Source organism: Diachasmimorpha longicaudata, chromosome 16, assembly GCF_034640455.1.
Source record: "Diachasmimorpha longicaudata isolate KC_UGA_2023 chromosome 16, iyDiaLong2, whole genome shotgun sequence".
Taxonomy (NCBI): Eukaryota; Metazoa; Arthropoda; class Insecta; order Hymenoptera; family Braconidae; genus Diachasmimorpha; species Diachasmimorpha longicaudata.
The window spans coordinates 4,257,682-4,279,900 of record NC_087240.1 but is presented as its reverse complement, the minus strand read 5'-3'; the positions used below and the strand labels follow the sequence as shown (position 1 = coordinate 4,279,900).

At 39.1% G+C, this 22,219-nt stretch overlaps 1 protein-coding gene across 1 annotated transcript in view; it reads right to left on the bottom strand.

Annotated features, from left to right (window-relative positions):
• The window catches only part of LOC135170067 (protein cueball), a 165,494-nt gene that overhangs the window by 41,830 nt on the left and 101,445 nt on the right, over positions 1-22,219 (bottom strand). The gene's annotated exons all lie outside the window — the stretch shown is intronic.

The following is a 22,219-nucleotide window of genomic DNA, read 5'->3' as shown; positions in this document are numbered from 1 at the left end:
TCCCTCGATTAAACTATCTGACTATTGATAACTTTAATTGAACATTTTCTCCCATTTACGAAGAGAAATATTCAAGAAAAATTACGTCTTTTCCGTAATTTACGAGGGAAATACGATTATCGGAATTTGACGGAACTGCCAGGGAATATTCCTAAACCCGTCGGAAAATTACGAATGAATTTTCCCATCGCATCGAGTGACAGTTGACAACAGATGCAACTGATGCAACGACAAGTCGATAGCCAAAAATATTATTTTCGATATCGAGTGGCTGGTCCTCTCGGTTCTACCACTCGTCCAACTTTAACGAGTGGACAATCGGGGCGCAATCTCCAACGGATTATTCGGTATGATACATAGGTAGATACACGAAGAGGTACTACAAAGTTGTGTATTTCGCCAATATTTGACTAAATCATGAACAATGTTTGATTGTACACACTCGTGGACTCATACGCGCGCCACCAGAGAGTCAGTCATATCCCATCTATGGTTTATATATAATCGACGGGCCGTTGGAGACGCTGGGTGCGGGCAAATGGGGTGGGAGGGAGGTGCGCCATGCGCGAGAATTCGTGTGACCATCGCTAGACACTGTTGAGCCAGTAGTGTAATGTATACAATCGTTTGTGTGTGAGCAGTGGATGAGTTTTCGTATGGGTGCGGGAAACTGCAGTGTGAAGGGGGTGCAGGGGTAGAAAGCCGCTCGATATGTTACGGTTGAGGGGGTAGGGGGTGGGAGGAGGAGGAGGAGGAAGACATATGAGAGATATGTGGTGTCGAGGTAAGTTGGGAGGTAATAGATCCAGGGAAAATAAATTTTTTGAAAAAATGGACTTTCTCATGCACAGTAATTTTTATGGGAATCGCATTTATATAAAAATTTCGCAGAATTCCCAGGAGAAGAGGTGCCCAGTGGAGCTCAGTAAAAAAAATCTGTTTATCGGGTTAAATATTAATTTTTCCTGAACGCTCGAGAATATTTACCCGAGAACTCATCTGCACAGAGAAATATTATTCATCAATTTAATTAGCGATTATTCTGGTAATTTCATAATTTCGTAGTTGAACACTCGATCAGAACTTGAGTGTTAATTAATTATCCGCTGAATCATTATCGATTTAAATATTTGAAATATATAATTTTTAACAGTCGTTCTACTTTTCGAATGAAATTTAATGTAAATTTTGATAATTACGATTTTAATTGTATGTGAGACCGAGACTACCATCAGAAATGGGGGTTGGTCTAGTGAATATAGTGTGTATATATGCTTGTATCCCTCCAGCCTCCCCTCAAAACCCGTGTACTCACGAAATTTCCGAGGGAAGACAAACTCGAGCGGACTTTGGGTGCGAGGAAATCGGGGGTATGGAGGCGGAGGCCCGGCTTTGGTTTACTTAGGTGCGGCGAGAAATTGAAATTTTCGTTAAGGGATTATATGGGAGTGTGCCAGAAACGGAATAAGGTCCTGCTACAGTTAATCACAATGTAATCCTGGTCTTAATGGTGGACTCTCAGGTATCATGAGGTTTTTATCATTTTCCCATTATGAGGAGAATGAATGAAATATTGGGACGCGAGGGATTTGAAATTCATCGGGACTTGAAATTATTTTTTGTCTCGTGACAATTTTTCTTTCAATAGTGCGAGAAAAAAGACGGAGGAGATGACGCCTTTGGTGTCTTCATGGCCTTCGTCTCAAGGGCATTTGAATTATTAAAATGTCTCGATTGTTTCGAGATTTTCGCTCGGTTGAGGACCTCGAGAACCCATTTGACGACACGTTCTGTCGTCGTTGTTTAAAAAAAACTTAAGGGGAGGGAACCGAACGAAATAAATATTTTTAATTCATTATGCTCAAAACTTTTAACCCCTTTCCTCATTTCTAAAGAAACGATTGACAGGGAATTTTGGAAACTGGAAAGTGCATTAATTTTTCATTCATTGAATTATTTAATAAATTAAATATCCTCTTCCTCAAATCTAAAAAAAAATTCTTCTCGTTTCATATTCCAAGACGTCTTCGTTCCCGTTTTGTGATATTTTTTCATCGCGTCGGGAGCGTCATCAAAGCCTCATATTTCCTTTTCTACTTCTGCAACTTCTCCCCCAGCAACTCGACTTCATTCTCCTCCCGTCGTCATCGCTTCCCTCCTCAATCCAATATTTTTTCCATCGTCTTGTGGAGGGGAAGTTTGGCGCACGCCGGAGTGCAGGATATGCCCGTTGCCATCGCTACGGCGGTGGGTATCAGCTCGAATGCTGGTTGGCCGGGTGAGCCAGAAACATTTTCAACCGGGACTTTTTTTTTATTCACATCCTCCCTCCTTCCCCCTTTCCGAAAGAGGGGCCGAATAAAGCCGAGGCCAGTCGGCTTGATATTGACGCGCAGTCTGCGCATGTGCGATGAGGGAAATCCGTGAATTACCTCCCAGTCCCTCGCGGGAATATTTGGACCACTTGTCAATGTCTGTCCGCCGATTTTTACTTTAAAACGCGCGATTTTCACCCCCGAAATTTTTATTTCGGTCGGGGAAATTCGGGAAAGGGGGAAAATATTTTTTTTGAAATTTCTCGGAGGGAAAATACTCGCGAAATAATTAGCTATGGAGGAGGTGGGAGTCTATACCTTCGGGGCAGATTGTACGCAGACTCAGTCCAACATGGCCGACGCCAGGCGATACGCATATACACGCGGTTAATTGTGTTCGCATGTGTGTGAGGAGAACTCGGGGGATATGAGGAACTTAGAGACGAGGGAAATATAATGTGAGATCTCCTGAGATTCCGTCAATGTACCAGTAACTGACACTTGTCCGGTTTCTGTCATTCGCTGGGATTTTTTTGTGGATTTTTGGAGAATTTTTAATTAACTGAGGAGCGATAAATAAATTATTGTCGTATCAAGGGGATTTTCTATTCGATTAGTTTCGTTGAAAGCAGGGGAAAATTTCTCAGAAGTTCTAGAGAATTTTCATGGAACACTAGAATTAATGAAGGACTTGATCACAAACGCCGGAACGAAATAAAAAAATTTGTGAAAGTGTTAAATATTTCGACACTTGTTTATTGTTAATTTAGATTTTTTTAGTTTTCAGGGCGTGAAGAGGAAAATATGACAGGTATTACAAATGTGATATCACTGCTGCGGTTATTTTTCCATCTGGCATTAACTGGGACATTGACATTAATTCGTGTTGAATGTATTTGGACTGTGTGGGATGAATCGCATGTGTAGTGGGTTTGGAATAGATTGGTGTTAATTCGCCGGCATAAAAATCACTTGGGGTCGCTGATCAGGTGTGACGGATCAGGACGCACATGTTGCTTTCTCGTGCTACATATCTACGACCCCTTGGTGCCCAATTACTCGGTATTATTATCATAATAGGATCAAACGCCTGACGCTCAGGCTGATCCGTGACAGGTTTCGACAACAGAATGGATAATTTTTTGTTTACCCTGAGTTTTATCCTTTTTATTTCCCCATTGGGTGGAGAAATTAAGAACTGGGAAGAGCCGCTGGGAGGATTTCGGGGGTGGGGCGCAGGAGATAGGGACATTTCTCGCGGCAAATACGCGCAAAGAAATTTTGGATAAATTAAACTTCTCCGGGGAATGAAAAATCTGACGATTTTTGTCGGATAAATCAGACTTGGAGGTCAATTTTCCTGATACAACTCACCCTCGTCCCTCGTTTAATCCCCCGAAGGCCTAATTTCTCCCTAAAATTCATTTCTGAGCAAAATACGAACAGTTCTACATTTTAGATGGAGCGACGTATCGCTCAGACAAAAATTTCCAAATGAACTGGAATTTTCACTCAGTAAAAATTAATCACTTTTATTGGATTAATTATTTAGGCAGTGGGAGGTTCACGAGCTTCTAAACATCTCAGGCAGAAAATTTTCAATCTCTTTAACCGTCAATTATGAAAAATTCAACTCGATTCGTCTATTTTCCTCAAAAAATCGTTTTTTCCAAAATTGTTCTTTACATGGGCGGGAAAAAAAATCGATCATCCATCGGTCCCGGTGACCCCACGTATGATGTCCTCACCCCACCGCATCACCCATGGACATTGGCCGCAAATCCATGGCTCGTTCTCCATGGCACGTTGCGAGGATAGAAAGAGACACATCAACGAATATACACACTATTGTGTACACTAGATACGCACACAACGGGGAAAAAAAAATAAAAACTCAATGCAAAAAAAAGTTGGCGCAAAATTACAAATATGGCGAAAGTAAACAAACACAACAAAAAAAAAATGAAAAAAAAACAGTGCGGAGTGAAACGAGTGGTAGAAATATTTCATAAAAATTTTTTTTTGTTGTTTCGTTTTTGCTAGCAACGAGGGGCTTTGCATTTGCGTTCACCATTTTGCGTTGCCTTCACTTTGAGAAATTAATACGCAGTGACGGCCATGAAGAGGCTTGTTGAAGGGGGCTCGGTCCGATGGCATTACTGAGGACAGTATAATTAATCACTGTCATCCATCACTCTGGATATGACGTGGAATAATGGATTCAGTTTGGTCAAGTCGGGCATTTGCTCTGCGGTCAACTGATAAGAGATGGATCGGAGGTGAATTGAAAATTAAAACGTGTCATCAATTTATTCATTTGGAATTAATTTTTTTATGGGGAAAATGTCAGTTAATTGAGCGAGAAATAATGAGCATGAGTTCATCTGAACATTAAGTCATGTTCCAGTACGAATTTATTAATCAATTTCTAACTCATCTCAAACTCGATTATCTCGTCTCTGTGATAATTCCAACTCCATCTCGAGGTTTGATTCAGTGAATTAAACCTCGCAAAATCTTCTGATTAATTCTTCATAAAACATAAATAATAAAAATTGAAATAAACAGTCTGTTCCATTCCACCTCACCGCACCCCACCATGGACCATTTCGCCATCGAATCACATGGTCTCGTGCCCCGTTATATGTGAATTCACCCACGCGAATTTCATTCACATTGAAAGCCATCGGCAAAAGTCCAAGGGGTGAATTTTATGAAGAGAAAAATAAAGGGAGAAACCATCCAGCTTTGCTCCATCCCTCACTCTCATCCGCAACACGTATAGTTAGCATTTCATGGCTCTTTATTCGAGGGTGTTACTACTGGTTTTAACGGGGAGAGAAGTGATCGTGCCCAATAGCACCCCCACACTGCTAAACGTTTCGATCTTAAGCCGGATTTTCAGGCGATCGTCGTTCTCCCCCCGGTGGTTATTCTCTATAATACCTCGACATCACTACCAGTCGTCAACGGGACGGGGGGTCTTGTCATCACTCCAGAAAATTTTTTAAAATCCCTCATTGGCTATTAACAACTCGAAACATATCGGCATTCACTTTCAAGCGTCAATTTCATGAATGAATATTTATTAATTATCCGATTGAGCCAGTCCAATTAGTAATTGATTAATGAATGGCGTATACAATTCATAATTGAATATTCAACCGATAATTACTTTAGTTTTGCAAATTGTTTGAATTAATCACTTGTGATAGAACTAGAAAAAAAATGTTTGTGTGAATTATTAAAAATTTGATTCTCGACCGGTTTTTTGTCATTAATTTTTTTTTTATTTTATCGATACACCCGGAAGACCTGTGTATGTGTTCCCTAGAACGCATAATGTCCAAGAGAGTAACCGTCGAGGGAAGGGCGCCACATACAAGTCGATTTATCGCTGTTCAAACAATTCGCTATCGTCACGCGAACCCGTCTCCATATCACGACGCGCCCTGTAATACGTTATTCTATTAGAAAATACCCCAGGGTGATACGCAGTTGACATTTAGTGTCCTCGTCATTCCCGAGGTCCGTGAGACCGACAATCGATTGACTGAAATGAACAAAAAAAAAAATAATGTCGCATGAAAATAAAATTCACGTGTTTCGGGTACGATTGATCAATTGCTGGAAAAAAATTTTTTAATAACATTGTTACCCGCAACACCTGCATTATCTCATATAAAAACAGTATAAACATTGACGCACAACAAACAAAACTCCGCGAAATAATGAATTCCCACCAAATTGAGTAGATAATCTCGCGTGTATCCGTTATTTGCACTTTAAAATCCTCAAAAATCCACAAAACTAAATTACATAAACATTAACAGAGAGTGAATGAATATTTTTCATGAATTGGTGCCATTTCATTAAGTTATTTATGCCATCGTCGATGTACAACCCGTGTTGGTACGCGAAAATGAATATAAACGGAAAAATGGGGCACGATATATCGGAAATTTTCATATATCACATGGCGCATGACTTTATTTATATTTAATTTTTTCATTTCTTCTAATGGGGTAAAAAATCGCATGAAACACCCCCTTGAATTTACCCTAGGTACCTGAAAAACACACTGACGTCTGCTGCCTATTGACCCCAACTGCCTGGAATCAGCTCTTATTTTTATAAATTATTTATCGCTCCAAAAATTTCCAGGAACTTCCCAAAATCTTTCAAATTACCCGGGAATTCCTCTCGCGATTCCGACCGCATAAATTACCCGAGTGTACTCCACTCTCCCCCGATTACCCCTCCCGCACCGGTTGAAGCCCACCGCAGAATTGATTCGGGGCCCTCGGGCCCAAAATCTCCGTCACAGGTAGACAGGTTACGATTCCATGTCAACACCGGTATAGGACAAACAGCGGTACTTTCTGAATTTCCCAAAGTCCAACCCCCTCCTAAACGCAAAAAAAAAAAATATTCGAAGAGGTGAAGTCTCAAGTGGGCGGCACTGACTTTGAAAAAAATAGTCTCCAACAAATGCCGCGTCATCGCGTCTTTTCCACCGGGACGCAGTGACTTTATTAAAATTTTCCACGTCCTTTCTACTCCCTCAATTTTTTTTTCTCGTTAAAACTCGTCGTTTTATCGATTCTCTCCCCCTTTATTTTATGACTTTGATCCTGTGCTCATTCAGGGAAGGTTTTCAGTAAGAGGAGTAACAGAGGAGATTGCCGGTGTGCTTCCTTTGTTTTACGTAATTTCCGCGCCAATATTAGCCCGCGTCGTCTTCCTCGTAGAGTCTCTCGTTGTTACCATCCCGAAATAACCTCTCACTCCATCTTTTGCCTCTCCTCATCGCCCTCACTCCGCCCCAATACCTATATTGGCTGTGTGTTCTCCGCAAACAGACCAATCAATACCAATCTCTTAACTCAACGTATTACGCACGCGTAAGATCATACGAGGTCCTTATGGTACCTTCATGGAAATTTTTTAGTCAATGATGTTATGTAAACTGTTATTAACGCTTTAATACACATATATATATATATATATAATATGATTTCCCTTTTCCCATCAAGAAAAACCCCAAAAAGCAACTGTCACTCGATTAAAAAAATCCCACCCCCCACCCTAATTTATAAATAAACAAATCGCTATGGTCATTAACAAAAGCGCAATTACCCGCTTGTTAATGTGCTCCCTGGACATGTTCCTGGATGAACTGTCGATATATCTTCGAAGCAAAGAGTTCCGCACGAGTGTCTCCAAATATTTTGAAAGAAGAATCGAAAAAAAGTGAATGCTAAAATGTATGTTATATTGAAGAGTGAAAACGAACCCACCCACGACGAGTCGGCACGTTCATATATCCCGACAAAGGCTTCACCACTTGTCCGGATCTCGGATCTACGCAAATAGACACCCCCGAGGTTGAACGTACCAGTCGGGGCCTCTTAACACTCGTCTCACCCATACCTCTCCCTCTATTTTACATTCCTCTGGCTTTTCTCCTCTTTTCCACCAGTTTTTTACTCTCGTGATGGCCCACGGGGCGTTGATACACCCACCTGAGTCCGTTATTCCGGAAGAGAGAACCGGAAAGACTTTATTTCTACTTTTTCTTCGGGTTCATGAAAATATAAAAATTCCTCTTGCCTCGTGTCGCTGAGAGGAAATATTCCTCATTATTCTTCGTCAAGACGCGAGTTCATTTGCAAATAATCTCAGTGAAAATTGTCCCTCACGTGCACAACGATGTTCGTCAAGTAGTGGATGAAATTTATTTACTAATGAGGTGAATTTGATGGAAATTTTGAATTTCATCTGACAAATGTTAGTGTTGCATTATTTTCAAGAATAATTTTTTACTCCCACGCACTTGTTAACACCTTCCTCCAACAATCTAATTTGCACACACCCAAAATTCCCCGTTCACGGTTCATTTCCCACGGTGAAAAAAAAAAAAAGAAGTGAAACGCGGGGGAAAAAATCCTTGACTCGTTGCCGCTCCCCCAGGTGGAGTACTCCTCCCGTCTTGAATTCTTTGGCCTGATTTTTGCTGTGGAAAATACAGTTCTGCCAGCGTCTTCATTCACTTATATCTGTTTTCCGCTCACATAAACCCACCCGAGACATATTCACAGCCTTATTTGCATGGGTGTGGAAACACACGGGGAAAACACAAGGATTTCCTGGCGCGGCCTAGAAAATTTTACCGACGGCACGATGTTACGCGTTTATGTGCCTCGTCTGTCTCAATGCATTTTAAATAAAGGGGGAAAAATAGTTGTCGAATTTATTCACGTTGAATAAATATAATCAATAAACTAAACACAATTTTTTATAATTTATAATTTATGATTTCTCAGAAAGAAAAATATTTTTTTCACATCTAGTTTAAATGAACTTCTGTTGATTTATTGTATCAAAAAATTTGGAGATCAAAATGTTTAGGAGGCCCTCAAAGGGCCAGAATATTTTTCAGGAGCACACGGAGGCTAAAATCGAAGTTCTAATCGATTAAGAACTCACTCGATCCTCGTATTCGAGTTCCGAATCGACTCTGAGGCCTCAACGAAGACGAAACTCGAGTGTTGAGGGCCAGTGAAGGGCGGAAATATCGACTCGGGTTATCAATTAATAAAATGAGATGAAATTTCATTGAAAATTACCCTGGACGACTATTATCCACCTTTGACAATCCCCCAGTACTTTTCAAGGTACATGCACAATTGATAATCGCTATTGACACACAATTCTTCTCACTGCGTCTGTTCTCTCTCCTCGGGTGCGCCGAACGATTATTATCACAAAGTAATGTAGGTCGGGTGCAAACAATACGACGTGTTTATCGATTAATTATTATCGATAAAAAAACTATTCAGGTATCTCAATGGCTCTAAACGTTAAAACAAACAAGAGTAAATCAATTAAAAAAGGTGAAAAACCCGTTGCAATTTATAGGTACAATGTTTTTCCTTTTATCGTGTGTTATCACCGCGGGGTCGAGGACCCTTTATCTCCACCAAGATTTCCACCGAGAAAGTGACATTTGAATTATTCTCCCAATTGCACATCTCAGATGATTTTTTTTATTATCAAAGACATCGCGGTGAATTTATAGTCAATTACGAGAGATTTGCGTTTTGAAGATGACTTGTCTGATGCGGTTACGCCCTTCTGGCATTTTTCCGCAGGTCCCTAGTACCTCCCGACCAATAGACAATCAATTAATTAGTGATCTTAGGGCTTTTTCTCAATTTATTACTCGGAAATTAGATTATAATGACCGGGGAGGCGAGGCCACCCCCGATTCTGATGAGGGAGTCCTCTGGTATTATAATATTAAAAAAAAATTATAATTATGAATTGATGCACAATAATAACTTATTTATTGCTCACGTATCATATTATGATCCGTCAAGGGATGTAACCCCTCCCCCGGGGTTGATGAGCGAAGTGAACAGGGGTAAAGTCAGTTATTTTTAGTATTTTAATTTAAAAAAAATTGATAGATAGGAATTAACGAGTTATAATAATTCAGTTGATAAGAAGACCCTAGAGGGGGGCCAGGCCCCCCTAGTCCCATAATATTAAAAAATATTTCCAAATCGAAATGAAGACGCGATAAATAAGAAAAATGCAATCGATAACTTCGAAATTTTATTCAGCTTTTTTTCTTTCTATTTGCCGAATGGTTTTATCCCTCCTCTCACCGGTTCTCCATTTCCCTCAATCATTTCTCTTTCCCTCTTCCTCAAACCTAGAGCCATTATTTGGCCGAACAAATCTTTACCTTTGATTCAGGAGTGGGAAGTCGCACTCGGATGGTTGTTTGAGTTGGTAATATTTGGAGTAACGCTCGAGACCCAGTGGTTTACCGGATTTTCGTTGGCAATATTGTTACACCGAATATTCCTTTGACTTTTGTGATAGCACGAGACCTTGGTACAATAGACAGCTCCAAGATTATTGACATGACCTGCCTCAATTCGAGTGGCAAAGCAAACTATTCAGTTTTATTTGTCGATTTTATTTGGAATTTTATCAGATATGTTTTCATTCATTTTTTTTTACTCGGCTAGTTGATGGACAAACAAATTATACCCCTGATTTCCACGATCGGATGTGAGTGATAAGGTGAGATAAATCGGTGCGTTTGGTGATGATATCGAAGAAAATGGGTGATAAAAGGTCGATCACACTCCGGGGATTACGATTTATCGTATTGTTTTTTATTTTGAGAAATTTTATTGTACAACAAAATTGGATATTAGGGGCACATTCACAGATCTCAAGACATTTTATCTTTTAAAGTTCCTCAATTGACATTGAGGAGCTACTTGACAACTGAAATTTCTCGAGTTCAATTTTTTTTGAATTTTCATAATTAAATTCAATGGAAATTTAATTAAAAAATGAGAAAATCCTCCCATTCAAATGTTGATCATCGAAATAAATACACGACTCCATTAATTTCGAGTCCAGTGACATAAAAAAATATGCAACATTGTCTTTCTACCCTTCCGCAATAAAAAAAAAATTATCCGCCATTTCAAACATCGCATCACCCCTTAATTGACAAAAATAGCTAGATCACACTATTTAATACAAATGTGCATTATCAGGTAAATAATAAATATTTGTCCATCCAGTGCAAGAAAGTAAAGCACGTCAAATATGTTCAAGCAATGTCAGCAGCGCTCTCATTCCCTCTCTCATTTTTTTTTCCCTCCCTCGTTTACCCTCTTTTCACTCATAACCGCCGGCACTCTTTTCACGAGTTGAAACCGTTCTCCCTCTCACCCCGTGCCAACTCTCCCTCTCCATACACACAAACTTTCTTTATCTGTGTGCTTTATATACACACATTCACTCGAAAGTATGGACTCGGTACAATATGTACTCAAGTCTACCCCCACGGTTGACTCTCGCTATTTGATTCTTGAATCATTCTGTATACGAGTGAGATTAATCGCCGGTTAAATATTTTGGTGGCACTTGTTTCGTATACATTTGAAAATCGTTTGTACGTTCAAGATTGTAATCGCAAAATGAATTCCGCTGGTTATTCAATTACCGGCGAGGGGGAATGAGCCTCCGGTGAGTGAATTTACTGAATTTTTTCACTGATTTTTCTGGAATGAAAAATGTAAAAATTCATCAGAGAATTTAATTTGATTGCTTTAAAGAAAAATTCTGTTTATATCATAATATATTATATAAAATATGATATATAAAATTACATAAATTTTTCTTACGTAGTTTTGAAAGAGACATCTCCTCGTCATTCAAGAGGAAAAATATTTTTAAAAAACCGTAATTGGGTCGATAGAGTAGGATTACTCTCTGTACTTCGGTGATTTCATTTTGTCGTCTGAGTTTCCAAAATTCATATCATGTGATATCATCGTCATTTATTTATTTTGAACGTCAAGGACATGGGTTACGTGCAGAGTTGCGCACAATTCGCCTCGTGAAATCAAGATTTATGACGACGAATTAGAGGAGACCGGTAATTAACGGAGCGCTACACTTGTGCAAACCGAATACGTATGATATATCCGAACGAAGCGTCAGTCAAACCTGTTACACGTGACCCTCCGGCGAATGGAATTATTGCGAAGCTCCAGGGGGTTTTCCCGTGTATTTGGAACTCCAGTTTGGGTCTTATTCAGGATATTTTCCGCGTCACCGCGCTGCACATCGTTAACCCCCCCTGGAATAATTCCATTTCTGGAGTTCCAGCGTCCAGTGAACAAAATTTCATGGAGATGATAAATAAATCTGGTTTCCAGCAGCAAAGGTACTGCCTGGAGAAGAAATTTGCACAGAAATTACCGAACAAATCGAACAATTATAGAGTTTTTCCTGAATATTTGTTGGCCCAAGTGGAAAACCCGAAATATTAAACGAGAAATCGTTTCTCTTCTGCATTTGTTCAAATTTCTGACTTTCGATTGCGTAATTATACTGCACAGATAAGATTATCATTCATTGTGTCAGCCAATAAATCCCCAAAACCCCAAAAATTGAGACAATAAACTGTTAGAGGTCGCACCAAGTACCCGAGGAGAAAGTCATAAATCTCTCTCGTTATTTTTTTCATCGTTACACCACAATGAATTGCAGATGACATATTTTTCCTTCTCATTTTGAAAAAAAAAAAATTCTTCACTCTGTTATCTGAGGTGTTCTCTCCTGAGGTTCATATTCTACCCCATAAATACATTTGCCTGATAACGAAACGATAAGATATCCCAGAGAAATGTCCGTGAGATTGTACGCGCTGACGGCGACGGTAATCCTTTGATTTTTGAATTTTTTATGTCGGGAAAAAACTCGTGGAATTATTCCATGTTGGATGGCTGGGTGGCGCATTTATATTAAATAATATATTATAAACATAAAATATAAATATAAAATATTGATTTCAAAATTCAGTATTTTTTTCGTTTCTTCAGTTGGATCTTCTGGAAAAAATTTTATCCAAAAAATATTCCATAAATAATATTAAAATAAATATTCCGCGAGATTTTTTCGGTGAGAAAAACTGACTCCTCCTTTTTTCAATTCCGATTTCCCTAATTTTTCCTGGACTTGAAAGACCCGAATTAATTTACCGGATTAACCTTCCGATCTGCGTATCACATCCTCACGAGAAATCGTCAGATATTTTTTTGAAAATCCCCTCACTCGAGAGCCCGCTGTGTGTAATATATCGGGTACGGGAAAGCCAGGGGCTCGAGAGGGAGAAAAAGGAGGGTCCTTTTCGTCCAGGCGGTCGTGTTTTAAAACTGTGCAAACAGGGAGCCCACCGCGGATCCATTAGCCTCCCTCAATTATTCGGAGTGCTGTTCCTCGCTCGGGCAAAAGAGTGAACGTGGATACCAAGAGCCAAAGGACGTATATACAGGTATATTAAATGGCCTGTGTGAATGGTCGAGGGGGCCTATACCGGTAAATCGATGAAACTCCAAACGCAAATACACATCAAACTCGGTTAAAAACCGTCAGAAAGTTGAGGAGATGATAAAAGAGTGTTTAACGTTTTAATGCACCATCGAGAATTGTCTTGTAGGCGGAACTTGAAATATATTTGTCAAATATTTTTTTGATCGATTTTAGTGCTAATATATATAGATAGAAAAATATATTTTCCCGAGTCGACATTTCTACCCCTCACTAGGCCTCAATACTCTCGTTTAGTCTTCGTTGAGGCCTCAAAGTCGATTTGGAACTCGAATACGAGGATCGAGTGATCTAATTTAGATCCAAAATTTTTCTTGTCTATAATAAAATTTCTATGATCCCAATCACTACATTTCGATTCAGCAAATCGCGATTGAATTTTCATCGAAGCGATAAATCGAATATAAAACAGTTAATTTTAAGGAAGAAAAAGGACAGAACAGAGACAGAGGAGGTCGTTAATTTAAGAATTTCGCCTCGTTAGACGAATCGTGTCCACCTGGTTGGTTTCCCAGCGTTGAAACTCAGTTGGTACAATTAATTATACCTCGCGATCCGCGTGTTTTCTCACAGTCCAATCAAATTAAAGATTCATCTCCTCCATTCCCTCGAAAAAAATTACTTTTTTTTCCCTCTAATCAGGATTCACTTTTTTCCGGAAAAAAAGGCCCCTCAATTAAGCAATCAGGGTTATGCAAATGGTTATTTAAGAATAATGAAGAGGCCATTAAACAACAGGTATTACAACTCCCCCAAAATTAAGTCTTATTTCTTCTCTCTTATCGTGTTTATGACTCTGGAAGTTCTTGAATAATACTCGAAGGTGTCTGAAGGTGCTTGAAATGAAAAATAAAAGAAAAATCCAACATTATTCGTCACTCGTGATGGAGCGTGACAGAAAGACAAATATCGTTATCAGGTGACGTTTTCTTACCTCTGAAAATAACTGTCTTGTTTTTTCTTTTTTTTTTTTTAGTCTCTATCCTCGCCTTTCCAACAACTCTGCCCTAAAATTTTAACGATCACGGGCTACGCTTACTTTCACACCATTTTTTAACGTGTCGGTTAATATTTTATCCACACGGAGAAATAAATATTCGAATTTTCAAGAGTAAATCCCTCAGTTAAAAAATGCATCAGTGATACAAATCGCTGATGGTCAGACGTGTGCCAATGATTACTAAAAATATTATTAATCCTACGTGAATTTAATTAGTGGCGGCATTATTTCTGGGATATTACTTGGCCCTTTGATGACCACTTAACCCTCATATATTATTTAAAAAATTGGCTGATCAGGTTTTTTTTATTTTGCAAGAAATAAAAACATTCAGTTCGCCCAGTTATTTCTGGTTTATTCCGTTGCGACGGCACTTTTTCATCACTTGGCACAAGAGAAACTGCGGTTTCTATTAACGCAAGTAATAATGACACGATTGTTAATAACACATAACGAGACTGATCCGTGAGTCCTCGTGGAGGCGCTGGGGGTCACGCAATTACACGGATTGTCGATCGATTTCTTCAGGACGTTGGGTAATGAATTTTTTACGACCCTCAGGGCTAGCCCGTTGGTAATTCCGTGTCCGATGGACAAAATGTCGGGGGAATATGTGACCGAGAGGTTAAAAAATATCGCTAAAATTTAGTAAATATTTTATAAACTTGTCTATCAATGTTATCAAGAAAACAAAATTATTATTTTATGTTATTTGTTGATGTTGAAAAACTGCACTTTTTGTAGATTTGCAAACACACCGATTGACAAGCTCAAGCATATGGCGCTTGTTTTTTTGAAAAAATGTATCTCCCTCCCGCGTACTAAAAGACTAAAGTCAAATTTACACGTATATCAACGTCGTGTGTCTATCGTAAGTCACGTAGAAATGTTTGACCAGTGCACATATGTTACCTATAACCCAGTGCATGTTGACTTGTCGCGTTTAACCCTTTCTCCACCCCCCAATCAGCAGTGATTATCTGTCTAATAAATTCGTAATTGCCCTCAGGTAGTTCAAAGGCACAGGGCAAACAAAACTTTGGCCTCATAATTCCGGTTTTCAGTGTAATTTACGATAATTAAAAAATACTAACAAAAATAGTTCGAAGGCCGAAGGTGACAAATCATCTGGTACTTTTGAATGAATCAGTGATTTCAATGTTTGCTGATGAGATAAGTAGTCCTTGGGTCCAACGTACAAAATACTCGGGTCAATTTCTGCCGCAATAGCTGATCCCACGTACCACACGAGCATAAAACCCTGACCCTTCACCTCTAATTATCCTCCCCACAGCATTTATTAACCTCTAATGTAAGAGAAAGTAAAATGGATATTCACAGTGGGCCGGTCAATTCTATAAAACACCATTAAATATCAATTACCCAAAACATAACAATTATTGTTTGATTAATAAATTTTTTGTGGAACATTCCGTCCCCTCAACTGAACCCTCCGCATTTTTTATTAAATCATTTCTCTCTGTTCCCCAAACGCTATTTTTTTGCAGTCGAAAAAACCCTTCATTGTTCCGCAAAACTATTTGTGAAATTGAATCATCGATTAATTAAATAAACACCATAATCCGCCATGAAATGGTCGAGTTTAATTTTTAATTAATGACGTTAAACTGAACTTTATTCGTCCAAAAAATTGAACAACTTTTATCAATTATTTACCCCTCGAATTTAGTGAGACGTCTCGACTTTTTAATCATCATCTGATTTCACTGTAATCATTCACCCCCCAGGAGATAGTTTTCCAGGTAAAGTCGATGCACCTTCACCCCATATATACACCCGTAAAGTGCTCGCAATTCCTTGTTTGCCTATTTGCCCGATGTAAACACCCGCCAGAGTCGCGAGGGAAGAGAGTGCCGGGGGTGAAAGAGTGGTAGAGGGGCAGCGGGGAGGGGGAGGGGGATGGAGGCTCACTACTTTCATTGCACAAACAATACGGACATTGTACCCGTCACGATCTGTACATTTTTACTCCGCTCACCGTATCCCAACGTTTCACCCCCCTTTTCAGCGACCCCTCGATTTTTTAAAAACTTAAACATTCGCGTGACGACGTCACGATACACTTCAACCCTTTCCATTTTTTTTTCACGTGTTTATTGCTTCACCTGTTCCCCCGGGGAATTGACTAACGCGCCCTTAGCTGTGATTAAAGGAGTATTAAGGGCTGATGATTGAATATTGCACTTGAGAATCGCAAAATTAATTATGTTATAATTGTATAATTATCCGAGTAGTTAGTCCCATCCCCTAAAGTATTAAAAACTTCACTCCACAATCGGTATATGGTAATATTCAAGGCGGGAAATTCAAATGGAACGCTGAAGCGCGCAGTCGGGCTCGTCAATAACGAATCATACGATAAAACGAGTTAATAAATCATTAAAAATTTAATTTACCTCTGATTACATTCCCCTCACTTTCATTCCAATTAAAAAATTATTGAAAATCATTTTCCCACGAATCTCATTTACATTTCATGAATAAAATAACTGATTCATGATTTTTGGAAATTGTGAATGTAAATTGATGGGTGTGAATTGATTAATCCGCAATCATTCGAGTGTTTTATTGTAATGAAGGGGGATGGGGGGAGAAAGGGGAGGGGGTGAATGAAATCACGGCAATTTGAGGTACAATGGGTGCTCTTGAGCCACAATAATGCCGGATTGGTAACAGCGCGTGGCTCCTTTCTGCCTCGATAAAATGCACATATTTTTTCACTTCCTCGAATACAAATCGAAGGCGGGGTAATATCGAATACGACAAAGAGCCGTCAGTGTTTTACAAACAGCTAAGCGACACGTGGACCCACCGCTCTGTCAAAACATTCCGCTTGTTCTCCCTTTCCCCCTCCCGATGGTTCATAACGTCGAATGATCCGTCTATGAGCAACAATTCTCGTTGAGGGAAGGCACTGAGGGTGCCGCGTGCCGGTCTCACCACCCCTTCGGGCCCTTCGGCACTATTTCTAGTGGAATCGTAGGTGGGACATCTGATGAACGCATGGGAAATTGTCAGAGTCGATATTACGACGTGGGAGTCGCCCTCGGGGCTGATTAAATCATTAATTTTTTATTTCAGGTTTTTTTTTTGTTCGAGAATAATCGAGTTTAAATGACCCTATAATTGAGCAATTTATTTAAGATCAGAATTTTTATTCACTCGCGAAAAAATTGGGACTTTCCTGACAATTTTTCAAGTTAATGTTTTTTTTATCTGATGTTGGATGTGATTTTTTAAAATTGTTATTAGGATATTTAATTGGTAAATTGTGGAGATAATTTTGTGCTGTTATTTGAAAAATTACGAAATTATCGATTAAAATATCTCTCTCATTTCTGGAAATTGAGTCGGTCCGTGGGAGTGGAGATCTGCACCGCCTCCGGGGACTAGAATCTCCTCAATATTTCCTTCCAATCATCCGCAGACAGTTTGCATCACAGTGATAGAGTATATTCGTTCACGGTTAACTTTCATCCCGTCTTTTGTTACGAGTGTTCCCCAGGCGATTGCCTTTTAAATGGAGAATCCGAGAGCGGACGTTACCGTGGGATATGTGGGATATCCACATGGGCCACTCGAAAAAAGGAATACAGAGATTAAACAGACTCGTAATATACCTAAAAACGTGCCCACACGTGGAGAGAAATCGATCAGTGATGCAAAATCAACGTGGAGAACAGAAAAAAAAAAAAAAGAAAAAGAATTTTCCAGTGTTTGCCGACTACTCATCGTGTCGACCACCGAGCAAACGATCCATTATGGAAAACCGATGGATGACTCTGATTCCAATTTACGGGGAGATTAATCCCACTAATTGTCTCATTAATTAAACAATTTGAGCTTCAGTTGAATGACTGAATAAATTCATGGGCTTGACAACCAGACGGAATGATCAAAAAATCATATTTTATTGTTTATTAATTCAATTCATCAGATTAATTTGTCGGAAGTGTACGAAGTCTGTAATTTTTTAATTTAAAGTCAAGTAAAAATTCATACGATTATATTTAATTAATCAATTCAAGTTTTTTAACGCTCGCCCCTTCCCCTGGGTGGGGGGGGGGGAGGATAAAGAGTCTGTTAATAATATTGATACCGTAAATAATAGAAAACTATTGGTTTCTCCACTTTAAAACAATTTAAAGAATCTATTTTTTTTCTATTAACGTCGGTAGAATATCCCCCGCAATCTCCCTAATCTAAAAATCCCCAGATTGACAAATTTATCACGGAGATCTCGTGGTTTACAGCCGTATTAGGTAATTGAACGATACAGTGGTCGCTCCAGGGGGTAGGGGGTGGGTTATACCTCCTGAAAACAGGTGGCAGACGGACGGTGGTTCGAGTACACGCGTCAAACCACCCCCGTGTGGCCTAGGGCCCTCGATAGAGCGCAGCTGGGCGTCGTGAACCTCTCCCCCTCTCACCCCCCCATCATCCCCCTTGTCCACTTGAGCACAAAAAGCCCCTCGAAAAAACCCCATCACCAGCAACTAAAACCACTTCGATCGCTCCAATTATTATGCATTACTCAATCGTGGGTTTATTATTTTTCTTTTTCGATAACACAAATCATCATCCCTGAGTTCTCCAACATCCACCTTTGGTATTCGGTGGAATTATTCGACACGCCGACACCTCGATCAATATTTGCGCAGCCGGGGACTCCGGGTACCACGTCATTCGACCTTCCGCGGCCATATGCGAGTCGCGCGCGCGCATAAGACGCGAAAACTATGTCGGTTTAACGAGACGAATGGGGCCAGGGGAAATTTTAATTTTTATTGTTGAAGACTTTATTTTGGAAGTGTTGGATCTGTATTGGAGGATTTTGCCTCATGTTTTTCGTTACCGATCGATTTGTTAGGGAATTAAATTTTTTAGTCGGTAAAGTGAAGGAGAGAAAAATCTGAAAATTTTCATAGTGTGATTTTGATAAAAATTATTGTGTTGAGTTATAATTTCCTGGACCTGGATAGAAATTTTTCAAAGCTTTCTATCAATTTTTAATTTTCCCTCAAATAAAAAATGATAGACCTTGAAATTTTATAATGATGTTTAGTCAATTTTACGAAGCCACATATCATTAATTACACAATTGATGGCATGAGTAGATGACATTCCAGCTTTCTAGCATTTTGCATCTTGATTTTAGTCCCCGGTACAGTAATTTTTGCCAGACTTTACTCTCCGTGGGAAAGAAATCAATAAATAATTTGAAAAATAAATAAATTAGTAAGTAAAGTTTGTAAATTTATTTTTAGATTTTTCTCGCTAGTTTCGATGGTAAATATAACTGGTCATATGCCCATTTGCGGTGGGTAGACGTCCCCTCCTCCCGGATGACCGAGGAGCCGCTGCCCACAAGTCCTTCGACTCCTTCGGTAACCACTGTTTTGAGTTAAACGCTAAACGCTCGTAATGAGCGATTATCTTGGTTAGCCTAGTTAACACGTGGTACCCAAGGTACTGTCGTATGTGCTGTGCACATACGTGGCTTTATATGTGTATTTGTCATCCGCAAGTATGAGATATATCCGACACGCGCACAAACCCCTGCGTTGCCATTGTGACTTATGTAATTCTGTAGTTTATAACTGTAAATTGTCGATCCTCAAATTCAAAAAATCAACAGGCAGTCCTTCGCGTGAAAAATTTATTTTTGATGACTTCTCGTTGGTGGAAGAATTTTTTTCACTTTAGTAATATTTTTTAAAAATTGAGAAATCATTTTATTCACACATTACTTCAATTTTAATTTATTTTATTTGCTCATGTTCTTCCGCAGAGCGAAAAATTCATTAAAAATTATCGATCAGTTTCGCAATTTGTCAGTGAATTGTTCCCTAATTTTTTGCAAATAAATTTTCAATAAAAATTAAACCTCCAGAGGACGAATCGTCGGACGGAATGACAATCAACCCCTTTTTAGGTCGAGTTTTGTTCGAAAAATTAAACTTGGGAGGCCAATTTTTGTGGTCAAACTACCCCTCGTCCCTCGTTTCACCCCCCGGACGACTACTTTCTACCTAAAATTTCTTTCCGTACAAAAATAATGACGACATCTCCCGATGATTAAATTCACGGAAGACATTTCATCGCTCCGATTGCTCGTCTCCCTGGCTCGTTGAGCTCAGAGTATCTGTGGCTGTTTGAGCGACAAATATTTTGTCGTCAAACTTCTGCCGGGGTCCCGGGGAATCAGCGTGTCTATATGTGCAGGGCTAATACAAAGCGTTTCGTGGGACGTTTGCTAAAATCAAATTATTCCTACAAATGCCACCTCCACATCTCACACCCATTTTCACGTGTCGAGTGTTAAAACCCCATCCAAAGGTACTCCCACCCTCTACCCTCCACCCGTCACCCTCATCGTGAATATGATCGTATGTACTCGAGAGTTTGTAGAGGTCGTACAATTAGAATTCCCGTGTGATACAAATTTGTTGTCACACCTCAGTTTGCATTATTGATTCACATCTCGTAGTCTATTGCATTTGGCCGGAGATATGTCAGTGAGTTTTAGTTTATAAACAGAGATAGACCGATAGCTCTCCCCCTCCCCCCAATCCCCCACCAATCCCTCACGACTCCTCAAACGTTGACGAAGCTGCCGCGAACAATCGTATGAATTACCGCAAATATTTGTCGGGCGTCAATCGTCCAAATGATGCCTTAGTGTTTTCGAGTGTTTGAATTTGAAAAGGTAACGATTTAACGGTGGCTATTTGATAAAGAAAAATTGCCATTGGATAAATATTTTTCTTGCGATGTTACGCCTTTTGTGAATGTCTTATCTTGAGGAATCTAATATTTTTTTTGTTGATGAGGGATTAAATACAGTGGTTATACAATTAGAACGCTAATATCAATTTTTTAGTAGGAAAGAGTCTACGAAATTGTTTTAGGAGGTTAAATCAGAAGTGATTTAATTAAAAAAAATTGCCAATGAACAAATATGTTCTTTGGATGTGGTAGATTTTTTGAGAATGTAAGCTTGAGTAATCTAATATATTTTGTATCGATATGAAAGATCAAATATTAGTGTTTGCACAAAAGATTGTGAAAGTCCATTGATCTGTCTATTTTTATCACTTTTGTTTGGATAAATTCGTAGAAAATTTTTCTTGAAACCAGATGAAGAGAAGTGTTCAATTAAATTAAGAATCGCTCTGATAAATCAACGGAACTATGAAAACAAATAAACTAAATAAATAAAATACAGTCAAATGATAAATCTGAAATAAAACCATAAGGAATATTTTCCATAAGTGATACGTTACGATTTTCGAAAAGTTCATCTCCATCGAAATATCTGATGTTATGTATCTGTTATCGGTAAGACTTTAAATACGATTGTTTGATCAATCGACCTGTTTTATCAATTGTCATCTTTACAACGATAAATTCTTGGAAATTTTTTTTGTGAGCCATTAATTCACGCCACGTGTTGCGTAGAAAAATCGAGAGAGTCATGGAAAAATGGGCGCGTGCATGAAGTGACGCCTCTGCATTGAAAAACGTGTGAAGCTTTCGCATATTTCTTCTTACAGTATTTTTCTAGTCCCTCGTACCGAATAGTTAATTAAGTGCTAACAAGGTGAGATGCGAAATACTGCCTCGGGGTATAAAAGGTACTAGTGTACGGTTAAATGTGCCTTTCGAAATGCGAGAGAACGCCACGTTGTAAAAATAGAAATGAACGAGAGTGAAAAATTATTATAAAAAATTATTTTTCTCATTTATTCTACTGCACGAGGACGTGATGCTTCTTAAAATAAATCGTAACGTCGTTCTAATGTTGCAAATAAATTTAGAATTTTTTATATCGCTTGCGGCTCCTCTGGGGAAGCTTTAAAAAATAATTGTCAAGTTCTTAGATTTTTGGGAAGGGATGAGACATTTTTAAAAGGTATATTTGAAGTCAGTGATGGACGCAAAGTTATTTATT